Consider the following 15,980-nt stretch of genomic DNA (forward strand, 5'->3'; position numbering starts at 1 on the left):
GGAACCTTAAATTAATCAAAAATAGCCAGGGATGCCAATAGGAAGGGAAAATTGACTCTTAGAGTTTGGAAATTACCTTCCCTTTGCATTTTCGTAAAAAAAAACGAATTCTGTAAACATTAGGCAGAAATTTTTCTTGTGTAGATGGGGGCATACAGGGGGCTATATACTGAATATCGTTTTTATGTCTATAATTCCCTTCACAAGCAAAGGAAAGTGCTGCTTCATTCTGGAAATTATATTCACCGTATGCCTTCGGATTCTTCAATGATTCCATTTCTGTCCTATTTGAAGATGTAGAGGGTGTATTTATTCCCACTTTTGCAAGTTCTAAAGCTAGAGAATCTAACCTTGAACTTATAGATTTTAGGATGTAAAAGCACCTGAAATATCAGGGTAAAAATTGACCTCAGTAGATGTCGCAATACAGAAAACAGATGCATAAGAAACATGTTTCAATTTTGCAATTAACTAGGCTCACATTTTCACTGGAAGATAAGGTTTCAAAGGCATTATATTTGGAAAAATATTAATGCGGAGCATATCATGAAGTGTAATGGACCCCTATTTTTCTTGTTTTCCTTACTTTAAAACGAGCATGGATTAATTAAAAAAACATTTGCTCGAATTAAAGAGTAAATTTGACATTTAAAACGTGCAACATTTTAAAAGCTACTTAATAAATTATTTTTCTTCCAGACTATTAGGGGAGGGGCAACTGCTCCCCTCAATGACGCCACTGCTTTTCAAAATTATCTGTAATAATCAAAATTATTCACTTCATGAAAGTTTTCGCACACACTTAAGTCACTATTCTGTACACACGGGAAAGTAGCAGGGTCCCGAATATTCAATTGTTTAAATCATTTCTATTGCTTTTTAAACTAGCTCATTCTTAAATTCTTTTTGATTGTGAATAATTCGGTAGAGCTCTTTTCGTCAGTGCAAAGATTTTTACTTTAAATTGTTATTTTTTAAATTTTTATTTATTTATATTTGAATATATTATAAATATAATTTTATTTTTACTCATATATTATATTTCATCTATATTTTTATTATTTATTTATTTTTTTACATAAAATTTTATTATTATTTAAATTTTTATGCTTAAAAATTTTATTTTGGTTCACAAATCGCATAAATTTGAAATAGCCGTCATACCATAAAACCAAAGACTTGAACATGCGCCAGAACAACTAGGGTACATAATTTATTTCCACTGTAAGTAATTATTCAGCCTAAGGGGCTGCTCAAGCGTTGGGACTAGTGGCACGCTGGGTTGCCACCTGTGGAGTGCTATCTAAGCACAATTTCTTTAAGTCCTAAATAGCACGAAAGTGCTACTTCAGCATTATTGCAGTCAATTTTTCGACTATAGCACCGGAAATCGCTATGTAGCACGCAAATTCGGGCAATTGTAGCACTATAGGAACTGATCGTGGCGGCAACCCTGGTGACACAGACCTAGAGCAAAAGAGTGGGTAAGAGACGAATAAGTACAATGTGGAAGGTCCTGTACATTCTTATACAGAAAGTATAAAACCTCTTATTTTTTTTGTAGCCACTATCAGAATAATGGGAGGTTTTAAGAGTGATTATGATGTTGTATTACAACGTCTATAATTGAACGAAATACCCGCGTTATGTCCCTGAGCTTGATACGAGTTAATTCGTCAGTAGTTTTTGTTCCGTCGTGTATACCGCCGATGTACTTTTTGCTTAATTGCTACTGGGGTTTCATGATGAATGATGTTCAGAATCTTTTTACACATTGACCAGTCAATATCAAAATATATTAAGTGCGGAAAGATGTTTTGGACTGTTGCTGTTTGACATTACTCGGCGAAAAATAAACTACATTAGGAGCGCATATATAAATTTCTTATGTGGAATGGCATTTGTAAACAACGGGAGGAACGTCTAGAGAGGATTGGAGTTTAAACCGATCACCCCCTCCTTTGCGTCCAATTCAACAATATGGCTTGAATTAGTATAAACTGAAAAAGAGCTAAAGCAGTTTTTTGGGTATACGAATCTGATACGATAGGAATAATTGTGCAGCAATCTGAGCATGTACAACACATTGTGCAGCGCATTGTGCAGCAATCTGAAAACTCCAGGTTATCCGGGCAATTTATTCCGTTGTTTCTATTTCTGAGGTAATAGGCCGCATGCCACCATCAGCAAAGAGGAAAACACACGGGTATGGTAATTTTAAAAGGCGTTGTATGTCACATTTTTCTAACCGAGATATGTCGATTGAGTAGTTAAGTCTATTTTGTCGTATCTTTATTTGTTATGATGACATACAAAAGTTCTCATTTATATAGGTGTTGTATCTCATTTACAGAAAAACTTGAGAATTACGAATTTTGTTTTCAAAATTGTTTTTTCACTTGTATTTAAGTTTAATAAAAAAAAGCTTTGTACTTAATAAAAACTTTAGCTCTTCTTTGCATGAGGGCCTTCGCGGTACTCAGATTAACTAAGAAAGTTTGTTACACTATAATTCGACTTGTATAAGCAGATTTTTCAGTTGTGAAATGATAGATTGCCAAAGATCACCCTTCTCGGCCAACCATCTAAATCCAATCAAAAAGCAGGTCACCCCTGGATTACTTGGAAGGATGTCATAAGGAAGAATTTAAGGGAAAGTGGGGCCTCTTGGGAGCGTGTAAAGAAGGAAGTTTTAAATAGATTGCTTGTTCTTCTCTTTGTAAGTTACTTTTCTCTGAGGGAGAGATTAGCATGTTTTCCTTCTTCTTTACAGGCCAAAGAGTCTGTGGGGTATGTACATCACACGACTTGGTGCTGCTGTCAGTTGTTAGTAGTAGTGGCGTTGAGCTCATACTGTTATCGTGCAGTTATTACTAATACCGTTCGTAAAATGAGGCTACTATCGCTGTTATTAATAATATTGAAGCTCAGCGCTGCCATTCGGATCAGTGGCGGATCCAGGGGCACGGGGGTGCTCTCCTGATGTAGTGGTGGATTCGTGGTTGGTATCACTTGCTCTGGTTCGGGTTGGGACGAAAGTTTTTTTTTTGTATTTGGTTTTTAATAGTTGAGTTTTTAATAAGTTTTTGGTTATCAACACTGTTTCTTTTCAAACAGTTTGACTCTTTGCCACAATTCTACTTTTTAAAACAATTAAAAACTTTAGCCCAAAGAGCGAGGGATTGCGGAGGGGACAACCCATTTCATATACGGAGTAATTTCTGTTCGTTTTAAGTTTTAATGCCGCTCCTTACTTTCAGCTAAAAAAATTAGTTTTTTTTATTTAATTATAATAAAAACCACACCATCAGATTCAGCGTATCAGATAGCCCTATTGTAGAAGTTCCAAGCGCCATTCGGAAAAATGTGAAATTTTGTATTTTCTGCCAGAAGAAAGATTACGGATGCTTGTTAATTTTTTTTTTCAGGGGTAATCGTATCGACCCAGTGGTCTTGGAATGTTATTAAAGGGCTCATTTGAACGAATATTAAAAGTTCTAGAGCCCTTTTAAGTGACCAAAAGTTCTCAAAATACTCCGATTAAACTTGCGAGATAGCCATTTTGTTCAGTATAGTTGAAAGGCGTAATAACTACGTCTCTGGGGATATCATGACCCTCCAACAACCCCTGGGGATAGGTCTTTGTTACAAAATTTGCCTATTGTTTACGTATAGTATTTGTTATCTTTGAAGCTTGTTCAAGCTTTGTCTTTGAGCTTTGTGATTTATTTTGGTAAATTTGTATTTAAATGTTAATAATAAAGATTAATTAATGAATGAATATAAAGTTACTTGAACCGTTAATCGATGAAATACAGATGGCAGTTGTTGGAATTAATTCGAAACTTACAAGAGATGCTTAAATTTTCAAGCCATTTGATTAGTTGAAGTGAGCTGATTAAGGGTATTCGATACTTTAAAATCATTTTGTGAGCTTTAGTGTCGGCTGACCTTCTCAAAGATAAAGGGCCTTTTAGTGAAGTATCTGAGGGGACCAACTACTATTGAGAGCCATAGAGAATCTGTAATTTGACTATGAAAATTTACTCAAAATTCAGTTAAATTTTATTTCCCTTTCCTTGGCAAGGTTTAAACCAGCTTTTTCTTGGCAATGTGAGTAGCGCCATATGGAACTCCCAAAGCTTCAAAACTGCACAAACGATATTTCCTATAGCTGATTTTTAAGCTTTTTCCTATGCTTAAAAATCAAACAAAGTAGGTATCAAGTTTTAGTTTTCCATCATTTATCTCGTTTGTCATACTGAGTCATACAAGTTATAACAAGACCGCCCAATCAATTCTAAACAGTTTGGCCACAGAAACTAAAAAAGCTTATCTTGGACTTTATTGGGTTATTAAATAAAAAAAAACGAGTTTTTTTTAACTGGAAGTAAGGAGCGACATTAAAACTTAAAACGCACTTAAATTACTTCGTATATGAAAGAGGCTGCTACCTCATCAACGCCCCGTTCTTTACGCTAAAGTTTGACTCTTTCTCTCAATTCTTCTTTTTAAAACAGTAAAAAAATTTAGCGTAAAGAGCGGGGCGTTAATGAGGTAGCAGCAAGATTCCATTAACAAGATTTCGTTAAGATTCCATGACTTTTAGGGGGTGTTTCCCCCTATTTTCTAAAATAACGCAAATTTTCTCAGGCTCGTAACTTTTGATGGGTAAGACTAAACTTGATGAAACTTATATATTTAAAACCAGCATTAAAATGCGATTCTTTTGATGTAGCTATTGGTATCAAAATTCCATTTTTTAGAGTTTTGGTTACTATTGAGCCGGGTCGCTCCTTACTACAGTTCGTTACCACGAACTGTTTGATCCTTTTTTTATTAATATCAAATACTGTAAGCTTTCAAGCTTGTCGTACAAGTACTTTTAGGTATTAAATTTCCCCTTAACTTCTGTTGGGTCTCCAGTGGTAACTAAATGAAACCTGATACGCATACAAACTCTAAGTTTGAGAAAATGGAGGGTCCTAAAAACAGCCCACCACTCATTATTACAAGTAATTTTTATGGCACTTGGTATTCACCAAATGACATATAGCGATCGCAAATTCCGTCGGTCTTTCGGTCTGTCCCGGTTTTGCTACTTTAGGCACTTCCAGGTAGGCTAGGACAATGAAATTTGGCAGGCGTATCAGGGACCTGACCAGATTAATTCTGAAAAATTAGAAAAAATGAGGCATTTTTAACTCACGAACGGGCCATCGAATCTCAATGAAATTTGATATTTAGAAGGATATCGTGTCTCAAAGCTCTTATTTTAAATCCCGACCGGATCTGGTGACATTGGGGGGGGGAGGACCTAAAATCTTGGAAAACGCTTAGAGTGGAGGGATCGGGATGAACTTGGTGGAAAAAATAAGCAGAAGTCTTAGATATGTGATTGACGTAATCGGAACAGATCCGCTCTATTTGGGGGTATTTGGGGGGGAGGGTTAATTCTGAAAAATTAGAAAAAATGACGCATTTTTAACTTACGAAGGAGAGATTGGATCTTCATGAAACTTCATATTTAGAAGGACCTCGTAACTCAGATTTCTTATTTTAAATCCCAACCAGATCCAGAGTCACTGGGGGGGGGGGGTTTGGGGGGGGGGGGACCGGAAAACTTAGAAAATACTTAAAGCGGAGAGATCAGGATGAAACTGGGTGGGAAGAATAAAAACAAGTCCAAGATACGCGACTGACATAACTCGACTGGATCCGCTCTCTTTGTTGGAGTTAGGGGGGGGGGATAATTCGGAAAAATTAAGAAAAAAAGTATTTGTAACTTACGAACGGGTGACCAGATCTTAATGAAATTGTATATTTAGAAGGGTCTTGTGCTTTAGAGCTCTTATTTTAAATTCCGACCAGATCCTGTGACATTGAGGGAGTTGGAGGGGGAAACCGGAATTCTTGGAAAACGTGAAAATTGGGGTATCTTTATCCTACGAATAGGTGATCGGGTCTTAATGAAACTATATATATATATAGAAGGATCTTATGTCTCAGATGCTCCATTTTTGACTCGAATAGGATCCGGGGACATGGGGGTAGGAGGGGGGGAACAGAAATCTTGGAAAACGCTTAGAGTGGCGAGATCGGGATGAAACTTGATGGCAAGAATAAGCACAAGCTCTAGATACGTGATTGACATAATTGAAATGGATCCGTTCTCTTTGGAGTAGCTGGGGGGTGTTAAATTAGGAAATTAGAAAAATTGAAGTATTTTTAACTTAAGAAAGGGTGGCCGGACCTTAATGAAATTTTATATTTAGAAGAAATTAATGTCTCAGCGCTCTTATTTCAAATCCCGACCAGATCTGTTGACATTGGGGGGAGTTGGAGGGGGAAATCAGAAATCTTGGAAAACGCTTAGAGTGGAGGAATCGGGATGAAGCTTGGTGGGTAGAATAAGAAAATGTCGTAGATACGTGATTGACGTAACCGTACTGGATTCGCTCTCTTTGGGGGAGTTAGGGGGTGGGTTCAGTGCTTTTGCGAGTTTGGTGCTTCTGGACGTGCTAGGATGATGAAAACTGGTAGGCGTGTCAAGGAGCTGCACAAATTGACTTGTCAAAGTCGATTTTCCTGATTCGACCATCTGCGTCGAAAAAATGAGGTATTTATAACTTACGAGTGGGTGATCGGATATTAATGAATTTTGATATTTAGAAGGACATCGTGACTCAGAGTTCTTATTTTAAATCCCGACCGGCATTTTCCTTTTAAATCAGTCTATTGATTCTTAGAATTTGTTAGAGCTCATACCATATGAGCTCTTGGCTCTTCTGGCCTCGTCACAAGTGTCATATGAGCTCTTGTTGATTTTGAAAGTTACAGGTCATCCTCTCTGTATTAACTTCATCGATGTAACCCTTCTACGGGCCATGGAGCCTTCGTGAGGATTTATAGATTGCCAAGTTGTCATTATATTGTTACAAGGAAGATCAATCTATATATATATATATATATATATATATATATATATATATATATATATATATATATATATATATATATATATATATATATATATATATATCTAATGCTTGAACTAATTACCCAATGACAGTCAATCAAGGGTTGATCGCGTTCACAAAAGCTATCACCTCAACTAATTCTAGGAAAATTACTCAAAGGAATGGGTAGGTTTTGTGGAATGACATTATCTGAACCTTAGGTTAGTGTTTCACATGCAAAAGCCGGTTCAATTCAAAAAGGTCAAAGATTGGATACCTTGAGGGACCTTTGTTTCCTACAAGATTGCTTCTTACTTGTCCGTTCTGAGACATTTAAAAAAACCACGGAGGTCGATTCTTGTCTGTGACAGTTGACATTTAAATATACCCTTTCTCATTTTCTTGAATAGGCGGTAAATTACAATGACCTAGATTAACCTTTTGTCTTCAGCTTCCTGGAAGTACTACCTAGCTTTATTCTGGTTTTGTCAAAACGAATTTTCTAGTGTTGAAAGATGTGTGAGTATTCCTCCTGTTTGATTAAAAGGTTATAGAGATAGTTACTAATTTATGATCAGTGTGGTGTTGGATTACTAGATGAGTCTGAAAAAAGGTAGAACAAATATAAAGACCTATCGTTTCAATATTTTCTGTAAGCATAGGAGTATAATCAAGATTTTATGCGGGGAATATTATAAAGCTTCTTGAAAGAAGGTTTTTTTTAGTTTTCAAGTTTATTATTTTGAAAGCTTGTAATTTCAACTTGTATTTATTTAAAATTTTATCCTTAAATTTGTGCCTAGTATTATCTACAAAATTTTGATATCCTCTATTTTCCCTATTTAAGAGTAATATCATACTGACGTATTGAGGGAAGAAATAAGCTATCAGAAATATAGAATATGATGCTAGAAACTCTCCGCAAGTACCCCCTAATTTTTGTTATATAATGGCTAAAATCTGTAATAGGCCTCGTTTACATGCTTATAACCTATGGAACACGTTCAAGGTCTTATCCAAAGGGGTTAGGGGGTTTTATCCCCCTCCCGACATGTTTGTGCGAATCATAAAAACGCAACAAAAATGAATATTGACAAATTCTTATGGGTTTTTATAAGTACTCTCCCCCCCCCCTGGCAAAGATCTTAGACACGGTCCCACTCCCAAATACTGCAAAACTGCTTATTTTTTCAATTCGTTGCCTCATTAGCTTAGCTTCTGCTTGAGTTTCCTTGACTTTTTTTCGTTTTCCTTGAGTTCTATTCGGGGAATTTCACAAAAGATTTGCAAAATATGAACAATAGTATTAGGACTGGCTAGGTGAATTTATTTCTCAAGTAGAGAAGATCAACCTAAATAGGAGCAAAATGTCCTAATATCCATAGCTCAAAGACTACCTCACATAATTTTATGTGCTGTAAAAGAAAGGGAACTATTTTGTTTTCTTTCCTTTTATAATATTTAGGGATTTCTATTCTTGTCCAAAAGAGTATCAAGTATTTTTGTTCAGTGGAGGAGGAGTTTACAAAATAAAAATTACAAATGTATCAACAACTTGTGTGTATGCATTTTTGTTATGTCTATAAAATAGTACAACAATTTTGTGAGGGGGGTCAAACTCTGAAGCCCTCCTCCCAGGATACGGCCCTGGATTTAACATTTTGGATTCGTAATGGTTATTCTCCTCGTCCGTCCTCAAAGCGCTAAAAATGTTTCTAAAACTCATTTTCAAAGTTATTAAAATGTCGCAAGCTAAGGCAGCTAGAGCCGTAATGGCTCATGAGCTTGAACATCTCCGTACAATGTATCATTATAAACGATATTCATGTATCGTATGACACGTTCCTCAGTTCACTTGACTGTAACTATAGCATCAAACAGTTCGTGGTAACAAACTTTAGTAAGGAGCGACCCGGCTCAATAGTAACCGAAACTCTAAAAATCAAATTTTCGCTCCTATCTACAAAAATGTGGAATTTTGTATTTTTTTGCCAGAACACACATCACGGATGTGTGTTTATTCGTTTTTTTTCCTAGGGTGATTGTATCGACCCAGTGGCCCTAGAATATTGCGAAAGGGCTCATTATCACGGAAATTAAAAGTCTAGAGTCTTCTTTGAGTGACCAAAAAAATTGGAGGGCACCTAGGTCTCCTCCCACGCTCATTTTTCCTTAAGTTACGTGGGAGGATCTTTCCATGTAGGAATGTATCACGAGGGAAGAGAATTTTCATGATTATTCTAGAACTATTTAAAAAAACAATTAGAAAATAAATAAAAAAAAAAAAACGATTTTTTAGCTGGAAGTAAGGAGCAGCATTAAAAACTAAAACGAACAGAAATCACTACGTATATAAGAGGGTCCGTCTCCTCCACAATACCTTGCTCTTTACGCTAAAGTATTTTAGTAATTTCAACTGTTTATTCTAGGGCCTTTGTGATTCAGGGGTCATTCTTTTTGAATTGGGACAAAATTCAAGCTTTAGCGTAAAGAGAGAGGTATTAACGAGGGGGCGAACCCCCTCATATACGTAATGGCATCCGCCCCCATCCTTTTTTTTCAAAATCGTCCGATCAAAACTCTGAGAAAGCCTATTATTTAAAAAATATTAACTTGCCAATTTCGCTTTTATGATTCATGTGCGGTGAGCCGAGGTCAAAACATGCATTAATTCAAAAACATTCAGAAATTAAACGAAAAAAGTTTTTTTTCATAACTGAAAGTAAGGAGCGACATTAAGACTTTATAACGAACAGAAATAATTCTGTATATGAAGGGGGTTGTCCCCTCCACGACTACTCACTCTTTACGCTACAATTTTTATTGTTTTAAAAAGTAGATTTGTGAGAAAGAGTCAAACATTAGCGTAAAGAGCGAAGCGTCGAAAAGGGGATAACCCCTTTCATACGTCATTTTTGTTGGACGTTATTATGTTGAGTTTCATCAAGCTTCGTCTTTATAATCGATTGATGCAGTCGAAATGTACGCTTTTTTGCCACCAGTGAATGAATAAAAAGTTCTAAGTGATTATAACAATCTAAGTCTTGATAATGATAAGGAACCTTTGGGTGCGCGTCAACGCACCAAAAATGTTTGCGGGTTCAAGCCATTTTAGGATGATGGTAATAACAAGTAAATAATTAATGATAATTGACGTTTGCAACGCACCTTGTTTTTTGTTGTTTTTTTTTTGTCAGTCTCCTGCAAAATCTGTAAGATAGGACAATGTGCTCTTATGATAATAGTAGCCAATTTTCTAGGACATACTAGTAAACTGACATTTGATCGTATCTTCTTTTCTTTTTTAAATTTGGAAGCTATTATTTAACATGTGCGAATATTATTTAACATGTGCCATCAAATTTGCGAATATATTTATTTATTTATTTATTTATGTGGCTAATTGAAATTTTTCATCTATTTTTATCTGTTTTTTCTAACAGATATTTTGTTACTTAATTAATAAAATATTTTCTGTTTTTTCTAACTAATTTTTAACTAAAATTATTATCTGTTTCAGATTTCCTGCCCAGAAACCAATTCTGAAAGATATTTTGATGCCCAGAATCGTAACTAGTCACTAAGAGCCACTTAATTAGGTTTGTTCCTTTTTTCTTGTTTTAGAAACAGCCACCTTAATAAGGTAACAACCAACTCTTGGTTTAGAGCCACCTTAATTGGGTTTGTTTCTGTTTTTTCAGTCACCTCAATTAGGTAACAGCCACCTTTGGTTTTGAGCCACCTTATTTAGGTAGCAGCCACCTCTTGGTTTTGATCCACCTTAATTATGTTTGTTTCTTTTTTGTTATTGCAGAAAGATCTTAAAACTTTCTAGAAAGCTTTTAACAACTTTTAGCAGTTTCTAGCGGTCAGTGTTACTGGTCTTGGGGACAATTATTCCATCCTCTCCTAAAATTATGCTAAATAAACAAATAACAGATATATAAAAACAACCTTAGTTACCATATTGAGTGGTATAGTTAGATGGGTGTAGGAAAATTTAGAGTTCCATGGAAAATTCTCTTCAGTTTCACTAGAACTTTTAATTTCCGTTCTAATGAGTTCTATCCCAATCTAATAGGATCATTGATTCAACGCAATCACCCCTGAAAAAAACAAAAAACAAAAAATCCGTGATCTTTTATTCTGGCAAAAAAAATATACAATTTGACATTTTTGTTCAGATGAGCTTGAAACCTCTCTTTTGTAAGGATCTAAGCTTTTAATGGACTTTTACACTTTTGAAATCATATGCAGCGCAATAGCGCTGCCTAAGGAAAGAGCGATGTGGGCACAATGTAATATTTCTTTGTTTTTGTTCTTAGGCCAGGGCACTTTGTATCGAGGGACTTGTCGTAGAAACGAAAAGGGCTCATTCGATTGGAAATTAGTCGAAAATGATTGGAGGGCTGTTAACCCCCCTCCCATGCCCTTTGCGATAGCCCTTTTTTCAACGTAGTTGAAAGGTCTGGAAATTATGTATTTGAAGATGAACCCCCCCCCTGTCAAAGCCCTCTGGGCAAGTGTTTTAAGTTATGGCCTGGGGTCATTTAAGGTCTATATAGAAAGGGGGACCGTATAAACTTCGAAGGGGCTCATTGGATTGCTAATCAGAAGTTTTAGTGCCCTTTATGAGGTACAGAGTGATCTGAGGGTGGATACCCCCCCATCCATCAGGGCTAGGGTTATAAGTTATGCCCTGGATCATATAAGGCTTATATAGAAAGGGTGATCGTAAAAAATATGGAATGGGTTCATTGGTTTGGAAATCATATGTTCTAGTGCCCTTTTTAAGATTCAGTGGGATCAGAGGGTGGATACTCACCACACCTCGTATTTTCCTGAAATGAATCTGATAGAAATTTTGAAATGGCCATTTGTTGTCGTAGAAACTTCGAGAAGAGCTCATTCAATTGGGAATTGAAAGGGCTAGTGCTCTTTGTAATAGTCAAAGTGATTGGAGGGCAACTAACCCCCCTACCATGAACACAGTTTTCTCAATCACATCAAATCAAAATTTTTAGAAAGCTATTTCGTTCAACGTAGTTGAAGGTCCGGAAGTTATGTCTTTGAGGATGACAGCCCCCCACACCCTCAGGGCAGGGGTTGAAGGTATGCATAGAAATGGTGATCGTATAAACTTCCGAGGGGGATCATTGGATTGGTAATCAGAAGTTCTAGTCCTCTTTTTTAAGATTCAGAGTGATCGGAGGGAGGATAACCCCTCCCCCCATACCTCATATTTTCCCGAAATACATCTAATAAAAGTTTTGAGATAGTCATTTATTGTTTAGAAACTTTGAGAAACTGTCCTTTTTAAGATAATTCGATTGGAAATTCAAAGGGCTAGTGCCCCTTTTCAATAGTCGAAAGTGATTGGAGGGCAACTATTCCCCTTCCCACAACCACCATTTCCATAAACCCATCCAATCCAAATTTTTGGATGACCTTTTTGTTCACCATAATTGAAAGGTCCGGAAATTACGTCTTAGGATGACAACCTACCCAGAGTTGGCAAGGGTTGTAAGTTATGCCCTAAGAAAGTATAATTTTTATATATATATATATATATATATATATATATATATATATATATATATATATATATATATATATATATATATATATATATATATATATATATATATATATATATATATATATATATATATATATATATATATATATATATATATATATATATATATGAATGTATATAGAAAGGGTGATCGTATAAACTTCGGATGGAGCTCATAGGATTGGCAATCAAAAGTTCTAGTGTCCTTTTTAAGATTCAAAGTGATCAGAGGGTGGTCATCCCCCAAACACGCCTCATATTTTCCTGAAATGTATCTGATAGGAATTTTGAGATGGTCATTTAATGTCGTAGAAACTTTGGAAACAGCCCATTTAGTTGGAAATTGAAAGGGCAAGTGCCCTTTTTAATAGTCCAAATTATTGGAGGGCAACTAACTCCCCCTTCCTCGTCCACCATTTCCCCAAACAAACCAATCTATTGATTCTTGGAGATTTTGCTAGAGCTCATGTCATATGAGCTCTTGGCTCTTCCGACCTCGTCACAAGTGCCATATGAGCTCTTAGCTCTTGTTTGACTGACTCAGATGGGGTACCATTATTTAGATATTTGACATTTTGCACTTAAACTAGCAGCTGATTCTAATTTCACTAAGGCCCCTTCAGCTGCAAGTGCAGTTTAGAACTAGCAGCCTTAGTGTCAACTGAAATACTAAAATAGTTTGGGCCTAGAAGAATGAATAAAAATTGTCACCTATGAATCAATTACAAATTGTTTGCATGCAATAAAGTTAACCTAGCACTTCAGAGGAAAGTGCGCTGGGAAACTGGGAAATTCTGTCGGACGTAACTAGACCTTTCCCAATCTTTTTTACAATTCTTCGCAACTTAATTTTAAAAAAATCTTAAATATTGTTATTTTAAACTAGGACGCTGCCATAATAATTAAATAATTTTGTAAATGTAAAAAAAAATCTAAAATAATAATTACATAATAATAATATAATAAAAATAATATAGAATAAAAATAATAACATAATAAAAAATCTTAAATACTGTTATCAAACAGTTCGTGGTAACGAACTGTAGTAAGGAGCGACCCGGCTCAATAGTAACCAAAACTCTAAAAAATGGAATTTTGATACCAATAGCTACATCAAAAGAATCGCATTTTAATGCTGGTTTTAAATATATAAGTTTCATCAAGTTTAGTCTTACCCATCAAAAGTTACGAGCCTGAGAAAATTTGCGTTATTTTAGAAAATAGGGGGAAACGCCCCTTAAAAGTCATAGAATCTTAACGAAAATCACACCATCAGATTCAGCGTATCAGAGAACCCTACTGTAGAAGTTTCGAGCTCCTATCTACAAAAATGTGGAATTTTGCATTTTTTGCCAGAAGGCAGATCACGGATGCGTGTTTATTTGTTTTTTTGTTTTTTTTCTCAGGGGTGATCGTATCGACCCAGTTGTCCTAGAATGTTGCAAGAGGGCTCATTCTAACGGAAATGAAAAGTTCTAGTGCCCTTTTTAAGTGACCAAAAAAATTGGAGGGCACCTAGGCCCCCTCCCACGCTAATTATTTTCCCAAAGTCAACGGATCAAAATTCTGAGATAGCCATTTCATTCAGCGTAGTCGAAAAACCTTATAACTATGTCTTTGGGGACGACTTACTCCCCCACAGTCCCCGTGGGAGGGGCAACAAGTTACAAACTTTGACCTGTGCTTACATATAGTAATGGTTATTGGGAAGTATACAGGCGTTTTCAGGAGGATTTTTTTGGTTTTTGGGAGGGGTTGAGAAGAGGGGGATATGCTGGGGGAACTTTCCTTCGAGAATTTGTAATGGGAGAAGAAAATTTCCATGAAGGGAGAGCAGGATTTACTAGCATTATTTAAAAAAAAAAACAATTAAAAAATAAAAGTGAAAAAGCTTTTTCAGCTGGAAGTAAGGAACAGCAATAAAACTTAAAACAAACAGAAATTATTACCCATATGAGGGGCTCACCTCCTTCTAATACCTCGCTCTTTATGCTAAAGTATTTTCGGTAATTTCAACTACTTATTCTACGGCTTTTGTGATTCAGGGGGTCATTCTTAATGAATTGGGATAAAATTTAAGCTTTAGTGTAAAGAGCGAGGTACTGACGATGGGGCGAATCCCCTCATATATGTAATAAAAACATGAGAATACAAAAGTTCTTTACGTAAGCTAATTTATAAGTTACGTAAATCTTTTACCAATAAAAAGATTCGTAAAAAATTAAAAGTTCTAGTTGCCTTTTTAATTAACCAAAAAATCGGGGGGCAACTAGGCTTCGTCCCCCGCTCTTTTTTCTCAAAATGATTCGATCAAAATTATGAGAAAGCCATTGAGCCAAAAAAAAAAAAAAAATATGCAAATTTCGTTTTGATTATTCCTCTGCGGAGAGCCAAAATCAAAACATGCATTGATTCAAAAACGTTCAGAAATTAAATAAAAAAAACAAGTTTTTTCAACTGAAAGTAAGGAGTGACATCAAAACTTAAAACGCACAGAAATTACTTCGTATATGAAAGAGGCTGCTTCCTCATCAACGCCCCGCTCTTTACGCTAAAGTTTTTTACTGTTTTAGAAAGAAGAATTGAGAGAAAGAGTCAAACTTTAGCGTAAAGAGCGGGGCGTTGATGAGGAAGCAGCCTCTTTCATATACGAAGTAATTTCTGTGCGTTTTAAGTTTTGATGTCACTCCTTACTTTCAGTTGAAAAAACTTGTTTTTTTTATTTAATTTCATACTAGGACGCTGCCAAAATAATTTTTGCTGTGTGCATGAAAGAACCTTCAGTTTTAGAGAACACAGTACACAGTGATAATTTTTCATCCCTATTAAGGAAAGTGTCGGGAAAGCTCAATAACATTAGAAAGCATCCTAAAAATTATTGTTGTCAATAGCCATACCATTTCTAGTACACTAGATTCTTGAAAGCTCTTCTTGGTATATGCCTGCCCCAGGTTGTAGATTAGGGACCTTGGTAAAAAAAATTGCTCGCATCAGCACAGATCTATGAATACCCTGTGGACTGCAATCCAATACATCATTAACTCAAGTCATAAATAATAAAATAGTTGCTTTAACTGTACCTCCTAATGTTAAAAGTATTGTACCTTTTATGGGTCCAGTGTAAACTTATTTATGACTTCTACAAAAAAAAACTGTTTGCTTATCATACAACAGTGTTTTTGTCCCTTACTCGTTGAAAATATTTCGCTCTTTTACGAGTTTGGCTTCAAGCTCTCATGACGCTGTGTTGCTAATGTGGCTACACTTGTAATTCTTTGTCAAAAACTGCAAGGAGTGGGGAGTAGGAATTTTAAGAAGACTAGTGGGAGGATTGCTCTCCTGATTATCTAGATTTTTTTAGATTTAGTCTGTTGTATTTCTCTTGTAAGTTGCAGGTTTTTGTTTCATTCACCCCCCCCCACCCAAGAAGTTATGTTATGAAA

At 35.7% G+C, this 15,980-nt stretch overlaps 1 protein-coding gene across 7 annotated transcripts in view; it reads left to right on the forward strand.

Annotated features, from left to right (window-relative positions):
- The window catches only part of LOC136043738 (orphan steroid hormone receptor 2-like), a 302,790-nt gene that overhangs the window by 78,725 nt on the left and 208,085 nt on the right, over nucleotides 1-15,980 (forward strand). For all 7 annotated transcript variants that reach the window (XM_065728658.1, XM_065728656.1, XM_065728659.1 and 4 more), the window contains one exon: nucleotides 10,480-10,558. The gene's annotated coding sequence lies outside the window, so the exon portion shown is untranslated. The remainder of the gene's footprint in view (nucleotides 1-10,479; nucleotides 10,559-15,980) is intronic.

Source organism: Artemia franciscana, unplaced genomic scaffold (genome assembly GCF_032884065.1).
Source record: "Artemia franciscana unplaced genomic scaffold, ASM3288406v1 Scaffold_898, whole genome shotgun sequence".
In the NCBI taxonomy this organism is placed as follows: Eukaryota; Metazoa; Arthropoda; class Branchiopoda; order Anostraca; family Artemiidae; genus Artemia; species Artemia franciscana.